General features: G+C 44.6%; 1 protein-coding gene and 1 long non-coding RNA gene across 4 annotated transcripts in view; one reads left to right on the top strand and one right to left on the bottom strand.

The window, feature by feature from the left end:
* Nucleotides 1-2,830: 2,830 nt before the first annotated feature.
* Nucleotides 2,831-4,799, bottom strand: LOC103661152. The gene is made up of 2 exons (XR_567983.2): nucleotides 4,585-4,799; nucleotides 2,831-4,446 (listed from the first exon to the last, which is right to left on the bottom strand). It is a non-coding gene; the product is annotated as an uncharacterized LOC103661152 (long non-coding RNA).
* Nucleotides 4,800-4,900: 101 nt separating this feature from the next.
* Nucleotides 4,901-10,150, top strand: part of CLIP1 (CAP-Gly domain containing linker protein 1) — a 116,880-nt gene continuing 111,630 nt past the window's right edge. For 2 of the 3 annotated variants that reach the window (XM_040619984.1, XM_040619983.1), the window contains exon 1: nucleotides 4,901-5,030. The gene's annotated coding sequence lies outside the window, so the exon portion shown is untranslated. Of the gene's footprint in view, nucleotides 5,031-6,138; nucleotides 6,156-10,150 lie in introns of those variants that run through there. The other variant, XM_008688854.2, reaches the window with a different exon arrangement.

Genomic DNA, 10,150 nt, shown 5'->3' with positions numbered 1-10,150 from the left:
CTGAAGATCGGATCAGCTTTTCATGCACTCAACAAATATTTGTTGAATTAGGTTCGAAGGGCTGCATCAACCACCGATTTCACAAATGTTTTGCTTTACGGGAGAAAAGTCACAGAGTCTTAAAAAATGTTTGTGGTAGGAACTTGATAAGTCATCTTGTTCAACCCCCTCATCATGAAACTACACGCACTCAAAGTAGCAGTCTATTTAGAAGGCCTTAAATACAGTTTACATCAGGATGTGTGGGGCCCTACGGACATCGTTCTTTGTTAACTCAGTGTGTACAATATGGCTTTTGTTGTCACGAGATGGTTCCCTTTGGGAAGTGGTGGTAGGAATTTACATTTAGCCTGTCATTCTTTCATCATTTTGCTTTTTGAAAAATTCCACGAAACCCCTAACACCAGCATTTTTAGTTTTTGGTTTTTTTAAAGATCTTATTCTTAATAATCTCTACACCCAGTGTGGGGTTCGAACTTAAAATCCTGAGATCAAAAGTCAGACACTCTACCAACTGAGCCAGCCAGGTACCCCCTGTCAGCATTCTTTGTATAATAAAGTAGAAATAGCAGACAGTCTTAATTGATTTCAGTGATAAAATTATTTTTTGGCCCCAAATAGTTTGTGACTGTTTCATCATGGATTGTGGGATTTATATTCTGTTTCCTTTCTTTGCAACTGAAGACTCTGTCTTGCTCTGGATTAGTCACTTTTTGGGGGGGGGGGAGATATTATTGACATATAACATTATATTAGTTTCAGGTGTACAACATAACGATTCAATATATGTATGGGATAGTTCACCTTTTCATTATATGAACCAGCTGTAGGTCCTTACCTTTGCAAGAAAATGTAAACATTTCCCCAAACGTCAAAGTTAACATAAATATTTTTTTGTATCTGACTTTATAATTCTCTCTCTAATTTTTTAGCAGAGCTGAATGGAATCAACCAGAGGCATGGGCTGGTGCATTATATTCACTGCGGACATTGAACTAGTGGAATTCATAGAACAGTGATTACCACACCTTGAGTTAGCAAACCAGATAGCAGGCAAAGTCAAGGCTGGAGGACAGGACTTCACTGCTGTCCCCTCCAAAACCTGGAACAGTGCCTGGGACAGTGTAGGTAGGGGTTTAGTAAATATTCGTGGGATGAGTGAAGCTAACTTGACTCTGGTTTCTGAAACAATGCTAATGAAAATAGATGTAATTTATTTATTTACTTATTTTTAAAAAGATTTTATTTATTCATGAGAGAGGGAGAGAGAGAGAGGCAGAGGCAGGGGGAGAAGCAGGTTCCACACTGAGCAGGGAGCCGGTTGTAGGGCTCGATCCCAGGACGCTGGGATCATGACCTGAGCTGAAGGCAGACGCTTAACTGACTGAGCCAACCAGGAGCTCAAAATAGATGTAATTTAAAAAAATAGCATAGTGAAAATGAATTCCTAGGTCTTCTTTATAGAGATTATTTTAGTCATGGACTACCTCTTACGAGTTACATTTTAAATTATTATTTATTATATAATTATATAATTTAATTATTATTTAATTATCTATCATGGTTCAGGAACTTAAAAAAAGAAAAAAGAAAGAGAAAGAAAAAGAAAATTTACTTTTAATTTAGGGATATTTTTACTCTGACAGCCTTGGCTTCATTTTCTATTTCAAAAGCTCTAGAAATCCTCACACTCTTATAGCAGTGTGCAAAGACTCTCCAACCACTATTTTATAGTGAGTGTTGCTTTTGAATGGCAGTAAGAACTGTAAGTGCCTTAATGAGAGATTTAAAATATTTCTAAACAGTAATGAAATATTTAAAACCATTATTTATAGTAATTTCCTTTGGATGTGTGGGATTATAACTGTTTTGTTTTCTTCATTTTGCTTGCTTGAATTTTATAGAATGAACATTTATTGTTCTTTTTAAAAAGAAGAGAAAATACAGAGGAAAAGTCCCCAGTTATTTAGAACCTGAAGTCTTTCACTCCATCTTTTTTAATAATCTACTATGGACCAAGTATTATTCTCAGGATGCAGCTAGAGCGACAAACAAGAGCTGACAATCCTTACTCTTTTGGAATTTACATTCCAGTAGAGGTGGAGTAAGACAGGTAATAAACAAAATAATAAACCTGCAGTACTGTGGAACACTGGCAGAAAAAAGAATTAATGCTAAACAGCAGTGTAGACATAAACCACAAACATCTGTCACTTTGCAGAGAATATTTTTTAATCTTATTTTATTTAAATTCAATTAATTAACATACAGTATATCATTTGTTTCAGATGTAGAGTTCAATGATTCATCAGTTGCGTATTACACCCAGTGCTCATTACATCAGTGCCCTCCTTTGTGCCCATCACCCAGTGACCCCATCCCCCCACCCACCTCCCTTCCAGCAACCCTGTTTGTTTCCTACAGTTAATAGTCTCTTACAGTTAAGAAAGGCTATAGTTAAGAGTCTCTATAAGAGACTATAGTTAAGAGTCTCTTAGGGTTTGTCTGCCTTTCTGATTTCGTCTTATTTGCAGAGAATATTCTTTACTCATTTTATTTGAGGATCTTAAATACTCTTTTGGGGGGGAACAAAGTAATGCATACACATGGTTTTAAAAAATAAAGTATATCAGGGTTTATAGTGAAAAGCAACATTGTTGTGCCCACTTTCCCCACCCCATCTTTCCCAGAGACCACATTTTTTTTTAATAGATTTTATTTTTAAGTAATCTCTACACTCAACATGGGGCCCAAACCCACATCCCTGAGACCAAGAGTCACATGCTCTGAGCAGCCAGGCACCCTGAGACCACTATTTTTTTGCTTTTTGTTCTTCTGGTAGTAACTTCTGTACCTCTAAGAATACACTTATATTGCTACTTATTTATCATCTGTAGACATCATCTATTGACATTCTGTTATGATTAAAGCACTACTACCTCTCTCCCTCAACACAGTTCTACCACTATTTGTAGTTATGCCCATTGGTTACATCAATGATATGATTTAACCTTTATTTTTTGTTCCAGAAAACAAACAAACAAACAAAATGCAGGTATTCACCAATTTCCTCACTTTGTAAAATGAAGATTTGGGAGACCCTACCTGGCTTTCTACTTCCGCTACTTCCCTCCATCTTCCAAAATCTTGTCAATTGAGCAGTTCCAATACTTTTACAGAAGACATGCATTTTAAAATGATCAGTGGCTAAATCTAAAAATGGAATGTGAGAGCTTAATTTGAGGTAGAACAGAGCATGTTCTTTAGTCCTAGTATGGGCCATTCTGTGGGACTGAGCCCAGTCAGTGTTCTGCCAGGAGGCTGGGACCAGGCCTCGGTCACAGAATTTAAATGGCTACTAAAAACTCAGTAGTTTAGAGAAATCATGTTTGAACGCAATATTTAAAAATAAAAATGCAAAAAATCTATAATGAACAAAATATCAGCATTTTAAAACAAAGACAGGCTCAGCAGAATGAGTAGAGGAGAAAAGATAAAAACAAGCGTTTACAGTTGCACCCCACCATTAACAGTGACCTCATCTTGTGGCTTCTATGATTATATAGGTGACTTGTTAGAGCTGAAGTGTTCAGATGAGGGGGTGAGGTGAGTCTTTCAGATTAGGACTACGGATCCTGGATTTCAGGGGCGCCCCCAACCACTTTGACCTCGCAGCTTGCAAACGAGGGCAGTGTTGAATTAAGAAATATAATTTTTGGATTTAAAACGTGAATCGAGGGGAGGGGCCAGCAGATAAATTTACTTTGTTCAGAACTTCGACCATTTCCAACGTAGTTCCCTCCCTATGCTCTGTGCGAGCCTGTTGGTCCAGCAGCACAGTGCTTTGAATAAAGGTCAGCAAAGGGGTCGCTCTCCCGATTATTCTCTCCCACCCCGCAGGAGGAGGAGGCCCGGGGGCCCCTTATCCACCTCGGGGTCGCTGCAAAACCCTGGGCTCCCTGACAGCTGCAAATTCCTCCCAGGAGCTGCAAAGCGTCTGGGGTTGCCATGGTCGGTGCGAGTGAAATGCTGGCTGCCCTCTGCGGCAGCGGCCCCGAGCAGGCCGTGGCTGCCTCCTCTCCGCTCCCTTTCAAAAGCTTTGAAGGGCGATCCCTGCGGGGAGGAGGGAGCACGGGACTTTAACCAGGGCTTTCGTCCAAGCGGCTGGGGCGAATAAAAGAGGCTTTTCTCAAACGAATGGAGCAAGTGCTGGGCTTGTTTCAAGGGATTTTAAACCCCCGGTCTCTCCCTGGAGGAAAGGAGACTGCAGACAGAGATGGTCCTTCTCAGGCTTCACTTGCTGTAGGCGGCTCCTTTCAGGTTTTCCCAGGGATGCCGCACCCGGGGTCTTTCCTCGGAGGGAAAGGAGGGCAGAGACGACGCTTCCTAAACTTAACCTGCTGTGGGCAGCTCCTGGCTTGTGTCCAAGGATTTCTCACCCTGGGTCTGGCCAAAAAGAAAAAAAGAGAGAAAGAAAAAGAAAACCAGTCAGCCCCAAGCTAGCAGGCTGTGGTCAGGACTGAATAGAGCTCTCCGGTGTGACCTGCCAATTCTGGGAACACTTTCAGAAAACGCGCAACTAACCGAAATGAGGAGAAGCCCCTTGGTCCAGGCCTCTGGGGGCTTCCCTCACCCCTTCCTCCCATCCCGGTCCTCATTAGGTTCTGAGGGCGGGACGGCGGGCGCGCCGGGCGGCTGGCGCTCGGCTCCCCGGCAGTGGCGGGTGCAGACAAAGAGGCGGCGGTACGGCGCTCGGGCAGGGGCCGCGGTGGGCGCGGAGCTCCGGGCGCGGGGCTCAGGCGCCGGGCGGCTGCGGCCGGGGGCGGGCGCGGCGGCCGAGCGCGGGGGAGGAGCCGCCGCGGCGTCTTCTCCTGGCGGCGCGCGCCCGCCCGGCCCCGCGGCGGCGGCGGCGCGTCACGCTCTCCCCCGCCCCGAGCCGACGAGCCGGGAGGCGGGAGGCGGCGGCCGCGCGGCTGCTGCTGCTGCTGCAGTGGGGCAGGTGGCGACGACTGGCGGCGACCGAGGCGGCGGTGAGCGGGGCGCGGCGCGGGCCATCTCCCCTTCCCTGGTGCCCTCCTCCCCTTCCCCTTGCGCCCGCCCGGGCCCGCTCCCGTCCGCCGGGCTCGGGGCCGGGGGTGGGGGGCCGGGCCCGGCGTCCGGGAGGGCCCCGAGTGCCGCGAGCGGGGCCGCTCCCGAGGGGGACCCGGGGAGTCCCGAGCGGGTGGCCCTGGAGGCCGGGGGTCCCTGGGGTGCTCCCCCGCGGAGCCGGAAAAGTGGCCGGCCCTGTGAGCGCCGAGCCCGGCCTTCCCTTCCTCCGTCCGCCTCAAGATGGAGCTTGGACTCCTTGCCCCTGCGCCGCCCCAGGCGCCGCTCCCTCCCGGGCGCCCCGCTCCCCTCCCCTCGGCCCTGGGGGGCCTGGGACGGCCCGGACCCCGCGGAGGCCGGGCCCCGGCGGGACCTGTTGCCCCCGGGCGATGCCGCCCGGTCTCGGGAGTGTTCCTCGGGCCTTGCCACCCGGTGCCCGCGAGCCGGAATGGAGGGCACCCTGGCCGTGGCCTCGGTGCGTGCGCCGGCCGGCGGGCTGGCCCGGCTGGCCTCAGGCCTGCCTGGCTGTGGCTTTTGTCCCCCTCCCCCCAGGTGGGACTGTGATTCTCGGAGAAGGTGGATGACAAGAGGTGACAAGGATTTCTGAAATAACACCGCTGCCCCGTAACCCGAGCCTTCTCCCTCGGCAGGGGATTGGCAGATGACACTTGTTTAGAGGTTATTTTAGAAGCAGAGCCTTCTGATTCCCCTAATTTGGAGGTCCTGTGCTTCAAAAATCTGATTTTGATTTGGGGATAAACCCCGAACTCGGCTGTTTCTCCACTTCATGTGGCTTTTCCATCTGGCAGGAACCGAGCACCACCCTCTCCTCCCTTCACAGCCCCACCTCTTTGGTATGAAGAAATTACACGTCAAGTCTGTAATCTTCTACATACCTGTTTTTAGCAAAACTTGGCCACCAGTTACCGTATTTAAAAAAGGAGGGTAGAGAAAATTGGATTTTTTTTTTTTTTTAAAGCAACCTTGCCTTCTTCCTGTTTTAGGTTAAGACAGTGCCTGGCCAGTAAGAGCTCAGTGTTAGCGTTGCTGCTGTTGTGGTTATGATTCTGGTTGGTGTTACTGTTTTATTATTATTACTATAACCTATGGTATCCACAAGTCAGGAGAACAAATGTGTTTGACTTTTGGGTTTAATGATAACCTTTTGTAAGGATCCTCAGTTATGTTGCTCCTCAGCCTTGGGGCATTTTTTTCCTCTGGAAATAATAACAACCTTTATTGAGGGCTTCCTTTGGTCAGGCTTTGGGCAAGTCTTTTATGTTTTATCTCATTAATCATCCTCACCTAATGAAGGTGCTATCATTATCCCCATTTTACAGAGGAGGCATCGAAAGGTCAAGTACCTTGCCCAGGGTCATACAACTAATAAGTGGTGGTGTCAGCATTTGAGCTCAGGTATTGACTCCAGGTGCTTAGTTACTAGATCAGTATAGTAAATTCCTGGCAAGAAGCAAGGCTGGGCCTTATTAAACCAAAGGAGGTGGACAATTGGTAGAACAAGGCTGGTGCTGGGTTTCTGATGTTTACAGAAAGTGTAAAAGTACATCTTAGGCCCCCTCGTTCAAAGGAGTAAGAAACCTGAAACTGGGTGGGATCCCTTGTGGATATTGTCTGAAGATAAAGATCATGCCTTTCCCTACCTTTTCAAGAATTGCTTAAGCTCCTGCTTGTGCTTAAGCACGACCTCAGCCAATCTGGTTTCTGTTCTTTAGGAGTTTCGAATTTGGTGCCCTTCTTACTTATATTATTATTATTTTTTTAACCCAGTGTCTAACATTGAGTCTGTTGCATCCCATGTGACTCATACATAAATACATGTGAACTTAACTCAGTAATGTTTGACCTTTGCTTTTAAGCACTGTCTCTGTTGGGATTCTAAGCCCAATGGATGGTTCATAAGAGATGAACTGGTCCTCTTGTACTCCATACAAAGGGAGACATCTTTGAATTTTTCAGTTCAGCATGCCTGGTGTTCTTGATTGTTATTTGCAGATATATTTCTGGCCATATATGGCCACACACAACACACACAGATACACACACACACACACACACACATATATATTTCATTCTGGGAATGTATATGGTAAGGACCTTTCACTTTAAGATTTTTAAAAGTAATCTCTACATCGAGTGTGGGGCTTGAACCCACAACCCCGAGCTCAAGTGTTGCATGCTCACCAATGGAGCCAGCTAGGTGCCCCTTTTATTTCACTTTATAGCACCCTCTGTAGGATTCTGCGGAGTACTGTGTTTGGTAAATATTTAGTTAATTGCAGATAGGAGGTCCCTAAGTTTTAAGATTGGTTTTATAGAAGTCAAAGCTAAAGAAAAAAGCAGAGGGTGAGGTAGTAAAGTTACATGGAGATGGCTTAATATTTTTTTTCAAAGATTTTGTTTACTTGACAGAGAGAGTGTGTGTGTGAGCACAAGCAGGGGGAGCAGCAGAGGGAGAGGGAGAAGCAGGCTTTGTGCCGAGCAGGGAGCCCAATGGAGGGCTCAGTCCCAGGACTCTGGAATCACGACCTGAGCTGAAGGCAGACACTTAACCGGCTGAGCCACCCAGGATCCCTGAGATGGCTTAATATTAACATTAAAAGGAAGTTTTGTTCAGTGTTAACTAAAGTGAAGCTTTTTACCCCGTATAACTTTCCACTTTATCCCAATTATCAGCTTCTTAATTCTCTTTCTTGTACAAATGAGGTGTGAGGTCCAGTGTTTTTTTCAGATGTAAAGAGTGAACAGTGTTGTTGATCAGTCCTGACAAGCTGATAGTTCTTTACAGTATTTTTGAAGTGTTGTGATATTCCCCCCAAAGGCAGCAGGTGGGGCTGTGGGGTACCTATCTGTGGGCTGTATTAAGTCTCATTTGGTATTCATTCAACAGATATTTATTGAGCATGGCTGTGTGCCAGGTGCTGTTCTGGGTGCTGATGGTATAGCAATGAATAAAACGGAAATCTTTGTTCTCTTGGAAGCCCCCTTCAAGTAGGGGAGGCATACAATAACCATATCAATAAAATTTATTGTATGTTGGACAGTGATACATGGTATAAAAAAAATAAGTCAGGGAAGGGGGAAAATGCAGTTTTGGGGACAAGAGTTAGGGTAATAGAAATTTTAGATAGGGTGGCAATAGGAGACCTTGATGAGAATGTGACTTGAGTAAAGATCTAGAGGAAGTGAAGGAATGTAGATCCCTGAGGAAAGGGCATAGTAGGAAGAAGCAACAGCAGGTACAAAGGTCCTGAGGTGGGAGTTTGGGAGGGGACCAATAAAGGCCATATAGATTGTAGTCCTTAAAATATGTATTTATTAAGATATTTTAAAATAGTGAAAAATACAGAATAATAACATTATTGATTTTGTTGAAGAAAAAGTTAAATATGAGGGAACATATGAGGCTCAGTTTTACGAACTTGCCTACAAGGCCACACGGCTAGCGAGTACAGAACTAGAAATTGAACCCTACGTTATGATATTTTAAGCAGTGCGAAGAGTATGTTGGCAGTGGCACCTTAGTGGCTGGTGGGAAGGCCAGACGCGTACTTGACGTTCAGACTTGCTATTGAGTGTTTACTTTGCTATTTGTATGCAGGATCTTTGCTCAACCCTGGGAGGCCTTGTAACTGACATTTGCATATATAGCTTTTTCCGGGAATTGTGCTCCTGGCAGCAAAGCCTTCCTTTAAAAAAAAAAAAAAAAGTCTTTTTTAAAAAAAGAATCTTAAAAGTTTCATGGTTCAAAAATCTCTGTTTAATATAAACCTTCATGTAAGTCTCTTCAGTCTTAATTGGAAAGCATTGTCAGGATTGCCCTGGATATGAATTTTTTAGATAACTGCTTAGGGAGGCTTTAAACTATTACGGCATCTTATATATTTTTAATATATGTAGTATATGTTTCCCATGTAGATGGAGCTCAGGGAATCCATATGCTTTAAATCAGCATTTCAGTTACAATGCTCTTTTAAGGGAAAACATATTGACTGATGGTACTACACAAGAATTTCAAGTAGGAGCGACCTCTCTTCAGATTTCAATCACGGGAACGGAGAAGGCTTTTTTTTTTTTTTTTTTTTTTTAAATGTTGGCGGATAGTAATTAACCAGCCTTGGATTTGGCTCGGACGTCTGGGTTAATATCCTGGTCCTGGCACCAAGTACCAAGGAATCTTGGCCACCATTAGTAAAGAGTTGTTTTTTTTTTTTTTTTTTTTTTAATCTCCATCTGGCACTTCCAGAAGGACAGATTCCACTAGCACTAACTCAATGGGTGGGTCTGGTTTTTAATTGTCTATCTCAAGTGGTTCAGCAACAAAATCTTAAAATTATTATTATTATTTTTTAAAGATGTTATTTATTTATTTGACAGAGAGAGAGACAGCCAGCGAGAGAGGGAACACAAGCAGGGAGAGTGGGAGAGGAAGAAGCAGGCTCCCAGCGGAGCAGGGAGCCCGATGTGGTGCTCCATCCCAGGACCCTGGGATCACGCCCTGAGCCGAAGGCAGACGCTTAAAATTATTTTTGTAAAATCTTTTAAAAGAGGAAATAGTAGTATTACAGAATCCCTATTGGGAACACTCTCTGGTATCTCTTTTCCTGGGGAAATGTATTCCCTTCTACCTCTCTTCTCAGGGATCCTAACGAGAGTACAGACATTTTCCTGCCCTAATGTTGTATATAAGCATAAGGTCTAATATACCTGCAACTCGAATATTAAGTAGTTTGATATTTGTATTCTCCTTTGCTTACCTAGGTCTAAGTATAGCTTGGATTAGATCCCAGTTTGAACTCTGCCCATTTTTCACACTTAAAACTGCCGAGTCCTTGATTTACTGTATCTTCGCTGAAGTTAAAGGCCTGAAGATCCAGATGTTCAGGGTGTACAAATCATCCGAAATTTGGGTTTGATGTACAAAGGGATGGCAACTTTAATGAGATTTCCCCCCCCAGACTCTACAAATCTTAGTTGTGTAGTGTGTTGAAATATTTGGCATATTTCCTCCCCTCTCTCCTCAGGAAAGATAAGAGATATTAGGGAT

The sequence above is a fragment of the Ursus maritimus genome, unplaced genomic scaffold (assembly GCF_017311325.1).
Source record: "Ursus maritimus isolate PB19 unplaced genomic scaffold, ASM1731132v1 scaffold_33, whole genome shotgun sequence".
Taxonomy (NCBI): Eukaryota; Metazoa; Chordata; class Mammalia; order Carnivora; family Ursidae; genus Ursus; species Ursus maritimus.
This window is presented reverse-complemented; position numbering and strand designations above follow the sequence as displayed.